The 16,891-nt window shown below is 41.7% G+C and overlaps 2 protein-coding genes across 16 annotated transcripts in view; one reads left to right on the top strand and one right to left on the bottom strand.

Annotated features, from left to right (window-relative positions):
• LOC142143933 (uncharacterized) overlaps positions 1 to 13,601 on the bottom strand; it is a 454,648-nt gene extending 441,047 nt beyond the window's left edge. For 3 of the 4 annotated variants that reach the window (XR_012689612.1, XR_012689609.1, XR_012689610.1), the window contains exon 1: positions 13,156 to 13,601. The gene's annotated coding sequence lies outside the window, so the exon portion shown is untranslated. The remainder of the gene's footprint in view (positions 1 to 13,155) is intronic. The other variant, XR_012689611.1, reaches the window with a different exon arrangement.
• Positions 1 to 16,891, top strand: part of LOC142143931 (voltage-dependent calcium channel subunit alpha-2/delta-4-like) — a 56,110-nt gene that overhangs the window by 19,589 nt on the left and 19,630 nt on the right. The window contains exon 1 of one of the 12 annotated variants that reach the window (XM_075202222.1): positions 7,028 to 7,231. The exons of 8 other annotated variants lie outside the window; for them this stretch is intronic. The gene's annotated coding sequence lies outside the window, so the exon portion shown is untranslated. Of the gene's footprint in view, positions 1 to 7,027; positions 7,232 to 16,255; positions 16,535 to 16,891 lie in introns of those variants that run through there. 3 more of the 12 variants (XM_075202216.1, XM_075202223.1, XM_075202217.1) reach the window with 3 other exon arrangements.

Genomic DNA, 16,891 nt, shown 5'->3' with positions numbered 1-16,891 from the left:
AATATTTGACCATGTATTTCAGTTAGTTGTTTCTATAATAAGGCAACATAATTCAACAAATCACTATATACATGGTGTAGTTGCTATGGAAAATAACAGCCTGTTCTGTTTGCTGTGCCAAACAATATCTCATATGGTGTTAAACCTGTGTCTTTCCTAGCAGTATTTTTTTACTGAGTGCAGGTAAACATGAGATCCATGGCAGACCTGTTTCAGCCATTATTTTCTGCATTTTCAATTTCAGTGTACCATTAAGGCGCTCCATACATCCTGAACTTTGGGATCTGTAGGGGGTGTGATAGTTTCTGGAATCCTTGCCCCGTAAAGTGTATCCCTCTGTCACTTACAATGACCTCTGGTACACCATATCATCAGATTACCTCATTCGCAATTTTCTTGGCTAATGCTTTAGCATTTGCTTTTCTATACAGCCATGTCTCCAGCCAGTGACTAAAGAAGTTGACACAGACAAGCACATTCTCAAAGCCCGAGCATTTGGGAAGTTATAAAGTCTATCTGTATCCTCTTATAGGGATATTATGTCTGGGGTGTGCTTTTCCATAGGACAGACTTGCTCGGGTTACTTTGTGCACAGACTAGGCATTCTGCCACTAACGACTGTGCTGCTTGGGCGAACCCTGGTACTATCCATAAGCTGCTAGTGAGTACAACCATAGCATCTTTTCCCAGATGCACTTTCTCGTGTGCTATATTGGCCATAATGGGATAAACTACTTTTGGCAGACACAAACGCTGACCTTTACACCACTCCTTGCACTTCTAGTGCTCCATGTATTGCCCAAGTCTTTTTCTTATTTTCTGTTGCTTGTCTTTCCATAAGTTGGAGTGTGCTCTGGTCAAACAGGGGTCAGGGGGTCACCATGTAAATAGACTCCCCTTGGGGTACTGGGGCTATGGCGGCTTCTCGTGCGGCCTGGTCTATTTCACTTAGCTTCGGGGGTAGTATCTCTGTGTGTGTCTTCATCTTCATCACTGTTTGGAGGACAGCTGGAATGCAGTGAACAATGCCCTGGTATGTTCATCATATTGACTGGTTTGCTTGCTGAACCCATAAGGTCCCTACTTTTCCATACAGGGCCATAATCATGCGCAATTACAAATGCATAACTTGAATCAGTGTAAATATTTACTCTTTGTCCTTTTTCATATATGCATGCAAGTGTCAGGGCCTTTAGTTCAGCTTCTTGTGCTGACATGTGACTCGGTAGAGTCTGTTGAATCACTATTTCTGTGTGTGTGGTTACAGCACACCCTGTATACGGGACAGGATCTATGTGATAGTGTGAACCATCTACAAAAAGAGTGATGTCTGCATCTGGTAATGGTTTATCTTTAATGTGAGATAAAACCAGAGATTCTTGTTTCATTAGTTCTATGCAATCATGTTCAGAAAAATTTTGTTTGCATTTTTTTTTTTTTCCTTTCTTTCTGTTCAAGCTGGAATGGAATTCCCCCAAATCCCTAGGGTAACCCCAATATATACAGGTACTTCTCCCATCTTTTGAAACTTGCTGCAATAAGGCAGCAGGATTCAACATTGTGCACTGCTTAAGTGTAACGTTACTGGGAGTAAGCAGTGCTACTTCATTAGGATAGGCTTCAGTAAGGAGCATGTGGAATCCAAGGAAAAGGTTCTTGGTTTCTGAGTTCCACAAAGTTTACACTCATTAGATGGAGTGTACAGTACAACGGTTAAGACAGATGTGGTAACTTTAATTCTTCTGGAAGAGAAACACTTAGCTTAAATAACCTGTTAATAAGCCACATCATCAGTTCTATTAGTGTATATAATAATGTGTTGGACCACAATACTCACAAACACATTCCTGCATTGGGTATAAACCCCTGTAGTCATGGGTTGCTCTTTTCTTTATTTGGTTGGGTTAAACTTTCATATTAGAATTTTCTAATTATGTATAATGATCTATACATTACTATGGGCCTGAGTCTGGTTCTTCCAAACTTGGCTTTCCTTTCTAGTCTAGTACACATCTACAGCGCACAGCAAAGGAAAATAACGTGCAATCTATATTCCTCCTGCTAATATCAATGAACTCCCCTCTCTGGTCTCCCTTGGACCTTTAAAAAACTTAAAATACAGTTTACTCAGATTCCCCTTGTCTGAAGGTCTTAACATATATCTGTGAACATGAGAGGCTCTGGGGCCTCTTGTGCTTCCTTTTTTTTTTTTTTTTTGTCTTCTAATAAAAAAGGAAAGGGAGGAAGAAAATACACAGTGCGCTCGGCAAGTGTTATATGTCACTCATTTCACAATAGGAGGGAATGTCCTTTGTGCTGTATATCTTCATACTTAGTAAATCTGGCAGGTAACAAATGTTTTGCTTGTGCTTGGTTTCTGTCACAACGTACGATACCGTTAAGGTAACTGGGTGTCCTAGCACAATATCTATACTCTTTTCAAGCACTAAAGCAGAGTAGTATGCAAGTGACCTTAGCTTGCGACCATGTATTTGTGTCAGTACTCCTTGTACATGTGCACTGACTTCATAACAAAATAATGTGAAAGGCTTGTCATAATCTGGCAAAGCCAGTGCTGGCGCTGAAGTTATTTCAGCTTAAAATTGGTTAAACATTTGGTTCTGCTCAGAGGAGAGTATAAATGGCTTGCTATGATCCAGAAGTGCTAATGCAGGAGCACATACAATTGCTCTTAAAGTCTTAAATCTTTTTCATTTCTGTAAAAATATAGAATTCCCATCAATGCATTACCATACCCACAATAAAAAGAATTATTTACAGTATATGACAATTATAGCACAGTAAATAAGGGCAGTAAATGTCTTTACAAACACTGATTTACTCAAAACTGTAATGAGGATACAAATAAAAACCTTTTGCTTTCTGCACATACAGAAAAACCACCTAGTTCATGCATTTGCTATGTGAATAGCACATAAACTCTAATATCTCTTCCAAAACAAGGTAATCATTACTCAGAAGAGTTTACGTTATTTAAATCCTTCATTAGTTTATACTTATGTTTGTTGTGGTGCAAAGATGGTGCATTGGAAGTTAAATCAATGCAATCTGGATTGCCTAATGGGTCTTTGCAGCTGGAGACCTGTGAATAAAAAAACTTTTGCATAGAGATTAACATTTATTTACTAGGAATTACTGTAACTGTAACATGCGTGTATACTGTTATCAGGTAACCAGTGAACAGCTGCTAAAAGCTTAACTGTGACGCTATGCGTTCCATGCCTTGATTTCCTCAAAGGGGCAGTCCCTAATTTCACAAATAGAGAATGTCAAAGTGACGAGACCTGGGCGAGTGTTCAAAGCCACTCCTTTCTTATCATCTCTTAGTACAGCCCTTTTAAATGACACTAATTAAATTTCCGGGTTTAGAAACATTCAATCTGGAATCTTGGTTCCAAGTATTCAACCATTTTAAAAGCAGCACTGTCTCATAAATCAGAGTACTCTCGTTAGACACAATACATTGTGTCTGTAAATCATTCAACATTTTCTCAACAAAATCTCTCTCCCGTGACCAAATATTCACACATATTTCTAGATTCTGTGATTTTCGTGTTCAAAGTAAAAATATATTCACTTAAGTCTCGCTCACAGACGACATTTTATCTCGTAACATTTCTTTAAAGGCATAACAAACCCTCCTGATTTCTGAGAACATTCATCAGCGCCATTTTAACACAGATAAAAACAGCATGTAAGCTCACTCCCACAATTCTCAACTTCATTAAAGAGAAAGCTATATTTCTGAACTTCAGAAACAAAATTATTTTGTTCAAATACAGAAACGGCTTGTTGGATCCCAGCCAGCTTTGTTCTGACACTAGTACTTATAGTGATAATGTACATTATTTACAATCTTGTCCGTGCAATCGGACCAAACATTTTAAAACTTCTTTTGTATCTTTTTAAAAGCTTATCATTAAGCAATGAATGTACAACTTTTTCAACCTTGAAACATGTCTCTTGTAAAAAACGGACAAGACAGACAAACATTGTGATTTAAAGTAAATCAAACATCTCCCTTATAGAGCACTAAGACAGAGAACAAACAATGTGAATTATCACGGATCTCTCTCACACGCAGTAAGACGGAGACAAAACTCACATACAGAGAAAGAAAACTTAACTGACATCTTCCAGCCTACTGCTGTGGAACTACAAGTCCCAGCATTACACTAAATACAAGTTAGCTTCAACATGTTATCATCAATCAGCACTCCGGACACATTTTTTTAATTTTACATACATTGTCAAAAAACAAAAAACAGTGTGCTTCTTATCTCAACACACTGAAATCATTTACACAGAATAAGGGAGGGGCACATTTCACTTATTCAGCTGCACAGGATCAAACATACATTTATAATATACAACCTACTTGATTCATTATTCAGCTTCCGATGCATTTAGCATATCCACATATATTTCGACTTTTCAGATCTCTTAACTTTCCTGTGCCACCTCAAACAATCTCTTGGGGTTTGATCTCAATACCCCTTTGTTCTTGTCACATTACCACTTGCAACACCTTTGTTTCTCCATCCACACATATCTTTGGCTATCCCCGCTTTCTTGAAAAATTCCCTGCAGACCTTCTACTCCCCCATTTCCTTTAGTCTTTGTGCATCATATCTATGAGGGAGCTGCTGTCATTTGTTTACTATCTATATTACTCGTATTGACAGTATTCTGTTGAGTCCAAATCGAGACTCTTATCTAGTTTCTGTGGGTTGTCCTTGCACTGGACGTCCCGTTCTGTGGACTCCTTGTACTGGATGTCCGTGCTAAATAGCTTCTTTGACAGTATCTGGGACGAAGGTCTTTTGGAAATCTCTCTTACACAATTTGGGCAGATTACAGAATCTCCCTTCTTTGATATACCTCTGGGGATGGTGTCTAAAATGTTCACTCAATGTTCAAAACAATAACTCTCTAAATCCCTCTATTCCATTACATGCTTCTTTGATCAATGTCTTATGTGACTTTTATGCTTTATACATCATACATAGGTACAAACACATGCACTCAAAATTCAATCATCTTTCAAAAATCTAATCAACAATACAATTACAGTAAACAAATTGGGTTAATACTGTATTATATTAATCAGATGATACTTGAGACTCACAAATTCGCGTGTCAGGTGCCTCAGACAGACATGAGGTGACCCAGACTAGGAAGACCAACGAGTAGAAATCTACTGACCGCGGATGTTGGGGTTCAATGTGCTGGGAAACCTCCGTTGTCTGTCTTGTAGCCTGCTGGACAGCGAATCTCGGTGGCGACCTCCAAGTTGTTAGATCTGAAATTCTGACCCAAGTCTGCCTGTGGTGTCAAGTATATCTGGAAGCGCTTCAATCAGCTGGAGAGAATTGACACAGACCAAGTTCTGTATACAAGGAATATTCTCTAGTTTATTGATACAAAGATACAGGTTTTTATAGGCTACTGTATAAATGAATCCTACGTCATATGCATACAATAGTTTATACCACTAGTTTATGAGAAGCGCTACTGATTAACTTTCTCACGTATTCTTGAGGTGTTTACTTTTCTCCCCCTTCTAAGGACAGATGAGCCTATTATTTCTTATCTCAAGGGGAGTTGGAGATATGCTATGTGTAACACCATGGATACAGCTCCCATACTACCAGCTGGATATGAAGCTCATTATTGTTTTCATAACTGGTTACATTCTTCAGGTGTTCCCTATTAGTTCAACTTCAAGGCCATAGGCTCACATATTGCAAAACTGCAAGTTAACAGAAAAATGAATAATCTCTTCTAGCAAATAATATTTCTATACAAGTTACAATAAAATGGCTGAACAAAGGCCTTATGAGGCCTTAACAAAAAATCATATTTAACAAGGAGAAGGTGAAGCAAGCTGTTTGCTGAGTAGTTCTGTCCGGGACAGTATATGGAGCAGCAGTGTGCTTGTTGCTGAGACTTGTAGTGCCACTTAACCCAGCTGAGTGGGAAGCAAAAGAAGAAAAGGTTCAACATGTGAGGTGTAATTATAATGCAGTCTGTATATTGCCTTTCCTGAGCATTTGGGGAAGCAAAGAGAGGCAGATTGTGCAATGTGACGTCTGTATATTGCCCTTCCGGAGGATTAGGGGGAGCAAAGAAAGGCAGATCGTCCACGTTGGAGAGAAAGGGGGGAAGGCAACCCCGCTGGTCAAATGCCACCCCTGCATATATTGCTGATATGTGACTTGGGGGAGATGTATTTGTTGGGAGGGGCCCACGAGAGCCACCTGTCTCTTTTTGACCCAGGAGGGGGGAGACATGGGCAGGCATGGGCAGGTGCTACATTGCTTTGGCATAAAGCCATATTTAAATGTACATTGAAAGAAAACAGGACACGTGTGACTCACATGTTTACATCCATTGGGGGTGTTGTGGGGTATGCAATGTGAAATGTGTTTTATATTGATACTGCCATTGTATTGCTATGTATGTATTCACTTTACACTGTGATTTTTCATGCAATAGTGATGTAGAAAAGTTTACATGTGTGTGGTCATATGTGAGTTAGGTGTGAGTGAGATTAGCTAGGCAGCCCCATTAGGTGTAGTTTAGGGTGCCCAGCTAATCGGGGGAGAATGTAACACCCCCCTAGTGGTGTTTTAGTTAAACCTTTACCTCAGTGAATTCAGGAGGGGTCACCTAGAGGGTAAGCTAATAGTTTATGAAAAGTTACATAAACAGGTTACCATGGGGATAACCCAGCCCAGCCTGTGAGACTGAGGGAGAGGAAGGAGGGGCTGTCATGAAGGGGGAATAGGAACTGAGAAGGGAGACGAGGAGAGGAGAGTTGTAGCTGGGGACCTGGGGTGGAAGCTCCCAGGCTCCCCCAGCATTGCCTGGAAGTCTGAGCATGGTGACTGAGCCAGGGCAAGGAATGTGTGCACTGGATGAGGGGGAGAACTCCATGCCACTATAGAGAACCCAAGAGAGAGGGGGACACTTTGCATGGAAGAGGCCCTGGAGTGAGGGCTGCTACAAGAGGCCTGGTAGCTGTAGTGTCAGATCCTGAGGCTGAGAGTACACAGAGTGACGTGTCAGAGCACAGGAGACATCATCCCCGCAGAGGAGGGGTGAGCTGCAGTTGAGAGGTACACAGAGTGTGTCAGAGCTGCATGGAGGAGAGGCTGCCTGCCTATTAGCATCCATGCATGTGCCCCTGCAGAAAGGGTGATCTGCAGTGAGTATGGAGTGCAAGAGACATGTAAATTATGTTATTTAACATCTGGATAACATTAAGAACTGTGCAGGAGGAGTGATAAGATATTTGCAACCATATTCGTATTGCTCATTAAGAACTGTGCTGGAGAGAGTAAGGAGATGTATATATTCTGCAACCATTATGATTATCGTGCTGGAGGAAGAGTGTAAATAAAAGTTCAGTTTGTTATAGAGATGGTCTGGCGCCCAAATTATTGTGACTTCTATTACACTGCACCAAAGTGACATTACCTGTGTCCCACTAACTACAAAGAAACACCTGCATGTGCAGGGACCCCCTGATCATTTACACCCATGCCCATCAGCTAGCCAGGGCTTGAGAAGGAGGTGCACTGTGTACCCTTTGCACCCCACACTACATACAGTGACAGGGGGTTACATATAATTATGGGTAGACTCCTTCTCCAACAGAGATGAATACACGAACACCTGTCTGTATTACATGTGAGAGTACTGTAATATACACCACACAGTACTGTGTCATTAGATAGTTACATTGTAACCACTGAGTGTAACAGTATCGGCATCCTCTATTGTAACTCATCATACACCGGTGTCTGCCAACAGTCTCCCAGGATACAACGAGGGTCAAACAAGCAGAAGAAACATTATGTGGATGGTGATGTTGGGTGATACTTTTGTATATTTGTATATTTCAGTTCCATTCTTAAACTGTCACATGTAGCTGCAGAAGTACAATGGATTTACAGAGCATAAAACAGGCACATCTAAATCAAACACGCTGCGCCTTTGTTTTTACAAGTCATTCATGATTTCCTATGACCCATAATTCTTTTCATCTCTAGCGAGCTATCACTATGGCACCTCCCACTTAGGTGAATAAATGCAAATATGTAGAGAAGAAAGTTTTAATTGCAGAATAGGCTGATCAAAATATACTGAGAATAAATCTAATTTATAAGCAGGATGAATGTTATATATCATACCCTGCAGCAGTGTGTGGGTGGGGGTGGTGGTATAAATCCTTATATCATATAATATATAGAGAATATACACACATCTCGCTCTGGTCCCAGGGTGAGTTTAGTGTCATATTCATTACACCGTGAATTGACAGTACAGTTTGAGGCACTAATTATTGAGCGAAGCTTTATCACAGAGAGCCTGTGGTGATGTTCTGATGAAATACATATTGAATTGTAATTAATATATTTCACCTGAGTCTGGGGGATTAATTTAATTTGGGATTTGCACGGTCAGTACGTCTGTGCCCTGCAGATTGTAACATCTTACTCGGGTACTAACAGGTCCTAGAGGTGACACAATGTGCCGGTCACGTATTCACCGCTCAGCGCTACACAAAGCCACAGACTAAATGAACATTTACCTACTCAACTGTGAGCTGTTACTAAAGAGTATCGGGGTCTATCGTCAGCGGCCGCTGACCTCGCTTACATCCTGGATCATGTCGTGGCCCTCCAACCTACACAAGGGCCACACATTACCCTCATTCTCAGTAATACGTTATAACAATACATTTAATCAAGGAAAGAGACATCTATCGGTAATAACGTATCAGGAGGCATTTTACATACGTGTTACACGCTACAGCAAACACATCTGACAGTACAGCAGGAAGGAGCTGGGGCCACAGGGGACGGCTCGGAGGCCAGCGTGCGGCCCAAGGACGATCACTTGCCCATTCTTGGCCTAGATGGTTTACCGATTACAACTTAAAGTGCCCAATCCCACTCTTGGCTTGCAGGAGCCTAAATGTGCAGAGATGTAAAGAATGGGGACTGTCCCACTTAAATTGGTGAGATATGCCCCATCACCTTAGTGTGAGGGGGTGTCAGGAGTTTTGTCTGATTGAAGCTTCTTGGGTGAAGCCTAGAAACTGACTATTTTGCTGAAGTAGCAGAATCATCGTCTTCATCTATTTATATATATATCGCCAATAATTCCGCAGCGCTGTACAGAGAACTCATTCACATCAGTCCCTGCCCCATTGGAGCTTACAGTCTAAATCCCCTAATTTACATACACACAAAAGGGGCAATTTAATAGCAGCCGATTAACCTACCAGTATGTTTTTGGAGTGTGGGAGGAAACCGGAGCACCCGGAGGAAAACCCACACAAACACGGGAAGAACATACAAACTCCACACAGATAAGGCCATGGTCAGGAATCTAACTCATGATCCCAGTGCTGTGAGGCAGAAGTGCTAACCACTACGCCACCGTGCTGCCCATATACAGCAATATACGTCCGATTATAATAACAGCCCTGGTAAAAATATCCAGGCCTTTGGCGGATTGGAAAGGGCAGCGTGCCCCTCTGCACGCGCTCAGCAGGAATGGGTTTGGCTGATTGGAGTTATAATGAAGGCATGGAAAGCTCATTAGAAACACATTGCACAGGTTTTCATTCATTGAGGTTACCCATCTCTTCGCCTATGTACCTCTTACATATCAAGCCGCATGCGTGTATCGTGTGAAAACATAATGATTATCAGCTGTTTTATGTGTGTGGGGCAGAGGGTTTAACTGTACGTAGAACCCAGCAGCTTTTCACACAAGCCTGGAGACTGCGGTAAGGTGCAAAAGAAAAGAGACTGAAATATCTTCCGTCTTCTATTTCGGGGTCCGTGATAGGACAGAAATTAATACAACATCTGGACATCGTTTTCCTGTACCCCGGGGTATTCAATGGATTGCTAAAGTAAGTGGATGAAGCGATTGTATATATGGCCTCCGTGTTATCTATATTGGCTATCATGCGCTGGATCATTGCGCTAAAGACTTTAATTACTGTTGCTGCAGTTGTTGCATGCTAAAGTCTAACTGTGTTATCTTATTGGCTATCAAGCGCTGGATTATTGCGCTAAAGACTTTTTATTACTGTTGCTGCAGTTGCTGCATGCTAAAGTCTAACTGTTTTGCCGATTAATATTAACGGAATCTGGAGAGCTTATATCTGATATAAATCATCAACGCTTATCCATTACAAAGGACCCTCCATTGTAATTAACCGCCTCAGCGGCACTTCTGCACTTGATAAATCATTACTATTATACCAAAGGAATATTTTATTAATGAATGCTATACACCGTTTGTTGCATGAAAAGTTAAATCTGCCCTTGAAACAAGGAGAGTTTATTAGTGCTAATCTGGACATTGCTTATTCCCTTTATTTTTAGGGATTTGAATCATCTACACCGCTGCAGCGGTTGTATGTATGTTATTAAGCACTACAAGTATTTGCATTTAACCATCTATCAAGGTGTTTCTGTGAACCACTATCAAGTGTGTGTTATATATTCCTTTTCTATGAGTTATTGCTCATGTGCATCAGCTGATTTGTTGCCCGTGAGTTGCATTTTTATACTGTGATCCTTAGGGGATTTGTATTTGGGATCACTTGATGTCCACTGAATGTTGATTTTGTATAATTATTTTATTGCATTTAACGATTTTGCTATTGCTATTATATTCAATAAATAGAAACTGTTGGATACAGCGCCCCTTATTGCTTTTTGTTACTATTTACTATGAAGCAGATTCAGATTTCTGCTTGAAGGGAGCTGCGGTCCGAACACCATATACTATTAATTGATTCCTAGCGCCTTAATTTTTTGTTTTACTGTATTTTAGAAATAGGATATGACTGACTTAGAGGTTGTAAATAAATGTATTGGAGATTTCTTATTACTGGCAGAAATGAGGGTGTTATTGGTAATGTCAAACATGTGTTCTGCTGTGCTTCATGGTAACGTGGCCACTGGGTGGCGCTGTTCCATTGGTTGATTTTTATTCAACAAGCAGTTTTATGTTAAAAAATGCAGACGTATAAGTTTCTGGGTGCATATTGATTCCTCAGTGAAGGGGTATGGACTTAATGAACATATCATTTAAACATACCATGTAAAAGGAAAATTTATATAGAGCTGAATTCATAAAATCTCAATGTTTCACTAACATATAATTTGTGTTTTATAATGTGTCTCCCACTTTTCTGTGCAGCTCTCCTGCCTATATACACTGTAATAGGCTATAGATGAAAGAGTTAGGCAGGAGACCAGCACGGTGACCCCTACAATACATCACTGTACAGGCGGGAGGTAGAATCCCAGCGTTGCGGTGTCTGCGCATCAATAAATTAATCGTTTTAGCATTGAAGAGATAACTCAGCGCCGTACATTAATTCTCTGCAGCCCAACCACCTCTGTCCGACAACAGACCGTCACCTGCCCTACAACCTGCACCAAAACTGCAAATAGAGTCAGCGACCTGCAACCAGATCTCTGTTCTACACATCTTGTCTGTCACTCAACAGGGGTGCAAATATTTTTGTTTAACTACAGGATTAAAACATATGGAACATCCAGAACCTGACACTTCAACCTCTGCAGAGTCTTACTGATATCTTACTATTTGCAGATTATTAATTTACTGGAAGGTGTGCGTATCGTTGCTTTGTTCTTAGTTTAAGTTGTATTAATGGACCGTATAGAGCATTTCATACCTGGAAACCAGAAGTTGCTTCCTATGGAGCCCAGAATGCCCAGACACTGAGGACTAGATTTATTAAACTGCGGGTTTGAAAAAGTGGAGATGTTGCCTATAGCAGCCAATCAGATTCTAGTTATCATTTATTTAGTACATTCTACAAAATGACAGCTTGAATCTGATTGGTTGCTATAGACAACATCTCCACTTCTTCAAACCTGCAGTTTAGTGAATATACCCCTGAGATGCTGTGAGACTCCTAGTTCAGATCCCAGTGTCAGCGCATTGGGAGCTTGGGCGAATTACTATATTTCTACTTACTACTAAATTAGAACATAAGCTCCGAGAACGAGGTCTGTGATAAATATATATATACACTATATATACAATATAGTCCCTTATGAACCCCTTCCTGTTATACTCTGAACTCATTTACCCCCTTACAAAATGAGCCTTTCACCCCGGTTTAGGGATAAAGGAAGCTAAAGGACACTAACATTAAGGAATGAATACATTGCCCTGTTAGTAGTTATTTGTGATAAAGACACTGAGACCTGAGCTGTGTGACAGACTTTCACAGCATTATGGTAGCCTTCAGCGCGTAACTTCTGAATGATTTTTTTAGTAAACAAAACAGATCTGGCATAAAAAAAATAAAATACAATTCCCTTCCATATTTTAGGGAAGGTTTAGTTTCCTTTTAAAGCATTATTTCCAGGGTCAAACAGCCGAATTGCTGTACTGAGAGCAATAGGGTCATGAGATATTCGAAGGGGGGTGGGGTATTCCCATTGTGGTGAGTAGTGAGTGGATTTTGGCCACAGCGAACCAACTGAAAGGTGCCTATTCCAGGTATGTTCCCCAATCACGTTAACTTTACCCTGTTTAACCCTTTCAGAACGGAACTGATAAATCTGTGATAAAGACCTGCAGATGCACAAATTAGCCCACGCAGCTTACAATCTAACATTAAAAACACAATAAACCACACATATCTACAAAGACACACAAAGTGGATGTCATTACATTGACTTCATCACAAAACAAACAATACATTTATCTATAAAAGTCTATATATTAAAGAGGAAAAGCTTAGTAAGAAAAGACGGACGTGGTAACAGGTATAAGCTGTATGTAAACATACGTGTGCCACAGACTGGTGACCCATCCAGGACACGATCCTCTCACCTGTGCGTCATCCTGCTACACACGTCATTATATGCTGAGCCCCACATGTATGACTATATGACTGTAACATGGGTGACTGTGCCAGGCTGGCAGCTAGAGGGTTAAAGGGGCTGGCACTGCCCCTTACTTCAATCATGTAGATATAAATATTGACAGCAGGTATGTAGGATATACCCTCAGCATCGCCCAATCCCAGTGTCCACCCCCCATTCCCCAAATCCTTACCGTTCTCTATGGAGAGACCCTCAGCAGATGTCAGTATCACAGCTGGGGAGAGACGAGCCGGACCCCCGACAAACAATACAGCCCTGAGATGGTGCCACAGGAGAATAAAAGCCATTCATTGCTGGTGAGAGCGAGGGGCAGAATGAGGAACAGGTCAGAGAGGAGGGAAGAGACAGCGGAGAGGAGGGAAGAGACAGCGGAGAGGAGGGAAGAGACAGAGGAGAGGAGGGAAGAGGCAGAGGAGGAGAGGGAAGAGACAGAGGAGGAGAGGGAAGAGACAGTTGAGAGGAGGGAAGAGACAGCGGAGAGGAGGGAAGAGACAGAGGAGGAGAGGGAAGAGACAGCAGAGGAGATGGAAGAGACAGCAGAGGAAAGGAGGGAAGAGATAGCAGAAGAGTGAAGAGACAGCAGAGAAGAGGGAAGAGAGCGGAGGAGAGGACTGTGTGCTGTACCGATGCTCAGTGAGCAGGCAGTAAATGCTCAGAGACAGGGAGAGTGCAGGAGAGACTGATGTGCTCCATGACAGACACTGACTGCACCAAGGAGAGCGGCCAGACAGCAAGCTCTACACACACACACACATCATATACACACATCACACACATATCACATAACCATACATACACACACACATATCACATAAGCATACATACACACACACACACACACACACACACATCATATACACACATCACACACATATCACATAACCATACATACACACACACACACACACACACACACACACATATCACATAACCATACATACACACACACACACACATCACACACATATCACATAAACATACATACACACACACACACATATCACACACATATCACATAACCATACATACACACACACACATAAACACACACACATCATATACACTCATTATATACACACATCAAATACACAGAATATAAACTCATCATACACACACACATACATACATCAAAAACACACACACATATATACACATACATACACACATACATACATCATAAATACACACATACACATAACACACATCACACGGATATACACAATATGCACACACATACATCATACACACACATCATAAACACACACACACATACATCATACACACATGCATGACACACACAACCATCATACACACACATACAAACATATCATACACATGTACCCACACGCACTTATTCATACATATACCATACTTGCATGGTAGGCAAGTACAACATATACACAGTAACACACATCACACACGCTGATATAACACACACACACACTCACACTCATCACACTTGCTCCAAAGGGGGCTGCAGGGGACGTTATGACACAATCTGCGTCATTACATCATTGCGCAATGGGGGTTGGAAAGATGATGCTGCAAATCGCATCACAACCTCTGTACACTTTGTATTTGTAACTATATTACTGTACGTTTAGGAAACAACGTTGTTTTCTTACCGGCATGAAAGTTCCTTTGTGAATTTCCTTATCTGTGTGTTCAAACATTGAAATTAATAAAAAATGTTTTGCAGTGTCCTATATATAGATATAGATGACTTTACATGTGTGTGTAGTTAATATAAAGCCCCCAGTGGAGGTTTAGGGGACACGTGCGGGGGGTGACTCCAGGACTTGCATCATGACAGGCCGCCTTCCACTGCGCAATGACATGATCTGCGTCATACTGCAGTGGGGAGATGGACCAGATGATGCCATTCACATTGAGGCCCCACCCACTTCAGGGCGATGTGAAGTAGGATCTGGGTTTTGCCTACTCTGCCAGTAGTCCGGGAGGTCTCCCCGAAATCTGGGAGAGTGGGAAAGTATGATATAAAGCAGATCTTCTCCTTAGAACAATGATTATGAGTCGTCCCGTGTAATATCCTGTGATTCTGTGTCAGAACATCATGATTTTATGACATTTAATTTATAGAAACAATCTGAGATAAGATGAAATCCTTCCACCACTCGCTGTCTCTTTTCCTCTCTCGCTGTTTCTCTTCCCCTCTCGCTGTCTCTCTTCCCCTCTCGCTGTCTCTCTTCCTCTCTCGCTTTCTCTCTTCCCATCTCGCTGTCTCTTTTCCTCTCTTGCTGTCTCTCCTCCCCTCTCGCTGTCTCTCTTCACCTCTCGCTGTCTCTGCCCTCACATATCAGTATTTCCCCCTAATTTCTCTGTCTACATTGTGGCAGTTTCTTGCTGGTGAATGTGTTGTTTTCTCTGTTTGCATCTCTCTTATTATCCATTTCTCCCATTCCCCCTGTCTTCTCCATCTCTGTGTTTGTCTATTAGTCTTTTGTTTTCTGGTGTTTTCGGAGTGTATGTTGGATATTATTGTCTTACTGTTGTCTCCTCCCTGTAATTACCAGCTCTGATGACCCATCTGTGAGTACAATGGAATCAGCCACCCACCTCAAGCATCCAGTATGACTCCAGCAAATGACTAGACAGAGTCAGTAACCAGCAGCTAACTAGTACAGTGACTATAACCAGCAGCTATAAGTACAACTTGTACAGTGACTATAACCAGCAGCTATAAGTACAACTAGTACAGTGACTATAACCAGCAGCTATAAGTACAACTAGTACAGTGACTATAACCAGCAGCTATAAGTACAACTAGTACAGTGACTATAACCAGCAGCTACAAGTACAACTAGTACAGTGACTATAACCAGCAGCTATAAGTACAACTAGTACAGTGACTATAACCAGCAGCTACAAGTACAACTAGTACAGTGACTATAACCAGCAGCTATAAGTACAACTAGTACAGTGACTATAACCAGCAGCTACAAGTACAACTAGTACAGTGACTATAACCAGCAGCTATAAGTACAACTAGTACAGTGACTATAACCAGCAGCTATAAGTATGTAACACCCCCCTAGTGGTGTTTTAGTTAAACCTTTACCTCAGTGAATAGAGGAGGGGTCACCTAGAGGGTAAGATAGAAGTTTCTGAAAAGTTACATAAACTGGTTACCATGGTGGTAACCCAGCCCAGCCTGTGAGACTAAGTGAGAGGAAGGAGGGGCTGTCATTAAGGGGGGTTAGGAACTGAGAAGGGAGACACAAGAGGAGAGTTGTAGCTGGGGACCTGGGGTGGAAGCTCCCAGGCTCCCCCAGCATTCCCTGGAAGTCTGAGCATGGTGACTGAGCCAGGGCAAGGAATGTGTGCACTGGATGAGGGGGAGAACTCCATGCCACTATAGAGAACCCAAGAGAGAGGGGGACACTTCGCATGGAAGAGGCCCTGGAGTGAGGGCTGCTACAAGAGGCAAGGTAGCTGTAGTGTCAGATCCTGAGGCTGAGAGTACACAGAGTGACGTGTCAGAGCACAGGAGACATCATCCCCGCAGAGGAGGGGTGAGCTGCAGTTGAGAGGTACACAGAGTGTGTCAGAGCTGCATGGAGGAGAGGCTGCCTGCCTATTAGCATCCATGCATGTGCCCCTGCAGAAAGGGTATCTGCAGTGAGTATGGAGTGTAAGAGAGACCAATGATTTATGTTACATAACATCTGGATAACATTAAGAACTGTGCAGGAGGAGTAATGAGATATATTTGCAACCATATTCGTATTGCTCATTAAGAACTGTGCTGGAGAGAGTAAGGAGCTGTACATATATTTCTTTATTGCTGCAACCATTATGATTATCGTGCTGGAGGAAGAGTGTAAATAAAGAGTTGAGTTTGTTATAGAGATGGTCTGGCGCCCAAATTATTGTGACTTCTATTACAC

This window comes from Mixophyes fleayi, chromosome 3, assembly GCF_038048845.1.
Source record: "Mixophyes fleayi isolate aMixFle1 chromosome 3, aMixFle1.hap1, whole genome shotgun sequence".
In the NCBI taxonomy this organism is placed as follows: Eukaryota; Metazoa; Chordata; class Amphibia; order Anura; family Limnodynastidae; genus Mixophyes; species Mixophyes fleayi.
The sequence above is the reverse complement of the archived record's forward strand: the minus strand, read 5'-3'. Positions and strand labels throughout refer to the sequence as shown.